We start from the raw sequence: 4,130 nt of genomic DNA on the forward strand, positions 1-4,130 counted from the left end.
ACGTCAGGCAGCTGATGCTGGGGTGGTGGTGGCAGGGAGCAGTAGCCAGGGGTTGGAGAACTGGGCTGTGTGTTTTACATAGCCAGCTCGGTGCTCCTTATGTTAGTCTGTCGTACTCAGGTGTGATGGGGGATGCTGTCCCATCACCAGTGTTGAGAAAAGATTCAGCTTCCAGTCCGGTTAGGGGTTCTGTACTTTGAATGTGTGTGTGTGTGAGGAAATGGGATCACCATCTGGTAGCATAACGCCTTCGGCTGGGTCTGCTCTTTGCACTATTTACATGATTGTTGGGCTCCTACAAATGGCCTTGTTATTGCACTTTTATGATGATTTGTGCTGAAGATGGTATTAGGGCGGTTATACATTATCCCACTTTCAATACTGTTGGTGCATGCAAACATTTCAGGCTGGACATACTGTTGTGTTTCCATTTAGTGCATGCTCCATAACTTCCTGCTGAAATCTTGTAGCCTTTTATACCACAAATGTTTCAGTTTATTTTTTGTCCTTCTTTTCTTGTGTTCAAGTGCATTTCTTGTGTTCTTGTATTACATGGTATCACTAAAGATGTGAAAGCCCGGGGAAAAACTGGGGGGAAATGGGGGGGGATGTGGGCATTCCCCCCCTCATTTAGGTTTTTTTTCCAGGCCTTCATATCTCTAGGTAACACTGGGGAGGCATTACAGAATGACCAATAAAGCAGAATGATGTGTGGATAGCCTGGTAGAAATCCACCACTAATGCAATGTTATTGCATCAATGACATGTTGCAAAATACAGCTGCAAAAAACCACCAGTCTGAAAGGGCTCTGTTGTTAATGCAGAGGAGAGGCATTTGTAATGCAAATGGTCATTCTGAGCAAGATCGTTTTTTTTATCCCCTTCCACATTCACATTCCAAACCAACTGAAGATGTATAGGTGAAAACACCCATAAGGATCAGCATATAAAACAAAAGCAGCTGGCAACACAAATGATTAATTTAACTGAAAGGCATCAGTTCAAAGGGTGATACCACAAAATGGAGTGAGGTTCTTGACCTGCTGATGTGCTATGGATAACCTCATCAAGATGTTGGCATTAATTTCTCTCTGGGGAGCCAAAGAACCGTGGTCATCTGCCCTGATTTGCAATGCTGAAGGCAGCTAGAGGAAATTAATTAGTCCCACCGGTACTCTCTATGGAATTTGAATTAAGGGAGTTTCCGGGTGGCAACTGGTAGCATAAGAGCACAGAAGGATGGAACCAACATTAACATGCTGAGCAAATGGCATCTGAGAAACTCTGTAAACCAGGAGTGCAGAAACTGTGGCTCTCTAGATGTTGCTGAACTACATTTCTCATCACCCTTGCCCATAAACCAGGCTGGCTAGGATTGATGGGAAATGCAATCCAACAACATGTGGACAGCCACAGGTTCCCCACCCCTGTAAATCCATATTAATCCATATTAACAGTCTCTTAAGAGTGCCTTACATATATGATGAAGTCTCGCTACATTTAAGGGCTTATCCAGATGGGAACGTTACTTCGTACTAAAGACACTGTTTTTACCTCCGTTTTCTATTTGCACCATCCACAGTAAGAGCTCAATGCAAGCTGCAAACAAGGTGTTTTCTATTCACACTGAGGGGAAGGATCAATCACACAGTTTCCTAATGACCAAGCCCTCTAATTTAACCTTTCCAGTCCCTCTGTTTACTTGACAACTGAGCATGCTCAATCTGTTCTACCAGTTAGTTTCTTTTAAAACAAAAAAAACAACCCGGAAGTGTGATTATTTGTATTTTCACTGGTACAGTACAGCTGAAATACAAATCTTTGTTTGAGCAGTGTTATGCTTTTCCGCACACGTTAGGGTGGAAAAGAAAATAAAGGCACCATTTGCAGCAACAAAAAATGCTAGCAGAATGGGGGAGAGCAGCAGAAGTTGCTTCTCAGCCTTCAGGAAACAAAATGAACAAAGGGAGAAGGAAGGAGAGGGTATGGGGAGGGGAACGATTAACCTATGCACCTAAAAGCATGGGAGCAAAGCATCTGCAAGGACTGGAGATACAGTGAGGACTTATTTTTTTATATTATCAGAGGACTGGGTTAGTACAGATTTACAGGGGGAAACTGTGTGATAGCTTCTGTTTACCATGTTTCTGTTTGTTCACATGTTTCTGTTTGCCATGTGAACCGTGCAAATTAAAAGGGGATGTGAGTAGCAGTAAAATCACATTAAACCACCATGTAGATGAGCTCTTAATCAATGTGATTAAGGTGTTTGTCTGTGAGGGTTTAGCTATTTTATTTATTTATTCACTAATAGGCAAAAAAACCTTGCGGTTTAAGAATATACCTATAGCCAACAGATATTTCTATCAAACTTTAACAAGCATGGGAATTGGGCAGCTCTAGTGAATGCACCAGGGGAGCAGGAGACTTGACCTCCTCTCTGAGATATTGCCCTACACATTTCTAAAAGTGCAAACACAATTTGGGTTGGTCTTTCACAACCCAATCCATTACCTGTGTGGCTTGGAAGAATTTGGTAACATGTGCCCCTGAGCATATGGTGAGTGGTGGCAACACCTGCAATCAGGACTACATCTCCAAAAATGGAGAATTACACTTTTGTATGTTTGTTGTTCTTCCTTTGCGTCTTTCCTGTGTTACTGCTGTTTCAACAGAGAATCTAACCTAGAAAATTATATTTATCTCATTATTCATCCTAGAAATCTGTGTCAAATTTATTTTCATTAATTTCAATGCCTTTGTATTGGTCAGTATCATGTCATGGTGACGACAGCCTTTTGTGATTGAAACTGGAGGTTATGTTCTATTTCTATTTTGGGTGCATTAACAGTTGAATCTGAAACCCCAGTTCCAGGTAAAATCAGACTGATTACAATATGTTGCTACTTAAGCAATGAATCTAGCTGTTGGAAAAAACAAACTTGGCTTGCCCAAGATGTATGTGTTCAGGCTACTATGCTTAAACCACTCCACTTAAGGATGGGTGGGTATGGTCAATTAAAAACAAAGAACACACCTAGAAATTTGCTAGAATATATTTCACCTCCCACTGTTTTATCTTGAGGAAAGTGAGACCCTCCTCGTGTCCTTTGGAGACTATTCTGCAGAACAGTCAGTGCAATTTTGTCAGAATTGTTTTTGGAGTGCTTGGTCTTAGAGGAGAGCATTGATATAGTGAGCATAACAGAGACTCGGTGGAATGGAAAAAAACAGTGGGATACGGTTATCCCTGGATATAAACTATATCGGAAGGACAGGGAAGGACGTATTGGTGGCGGAGTCGCTCTATACGTGAAAGAAGGCATTGAATCCAGCAAGCTCGAAACCCCAAAAGAGGCAGACTCCTCCACAGAATCGTTGTGGGTGGTGATACCATGCCCCAGGAGGGACTTAATACTGGGAACGATCTATCGTCCCCCTGATCAAAATGCTCAGGGAGACCTTGAGATGAGATATGAAATTGAGGAAGCATCCAAACTAGGAAATGTGGTAGTAATGGGTGACTTCAACTACCCGGACATAGACTGGCCGCATATGTGTTCCAGTCATGACAAAGAAGCAAAGTTTCTAGATATTCTAAATGACTATTCCCTAGACCAGTTGGTCATGGAACTGACCAGAGGGACGGCAACCCTGGACTTAATCCTCAGTGGGGACCGGGACCTGGTGCGAGATGTAAGTGTTGTTGAACCGATTGGGAGCAGTGACCACAGTGCTATTAAATTAAACATACATGTAAATGGCCAATTGCCAAGAAAATCCAACACGGTCACATTTGACTTCAAAAGAGGAAACTTCACAAAAATGAGGGGATTGGTAAAAAGAAAGCTGAAAAACAAAGTCCAGAGGGTCACATCACTCGAAAATGCTTGGAAGTTGTTCAAAAACACTATATTAGAAGCTCAACTGGAGTGCATACCGCAGATCAGAAAAGGTACTGCCAGGGCCAAGAAGATGCCAGCATGGTTAACGAGCAAAGTCAAGGAAGCTCTTAGAGGCAAAAAGTCTTCCTTCAGAAAATGGAAGTCTTGTCCGAATGAAGAAAATAAAAAAGAACACAAACTCTGGCAAAAGAAATGCAAGAAGACAATAAGGGATGCTAAAAAAGA

Source organism: Rhineura floridana, chromosome 1 (assembly GCF_030035675.1).
Source record: "Rhineura floridana isolate rRhiFlo1 chromosome 1, rRhiFlo1.hap2, whole genome shotgun sequence".
Lineage (NCBI taxonomy): Eukaryota > Metazoa > Chordata > Lepidosauria > Squamata > Rhineuridae > Rhineura > Rhineura floridana.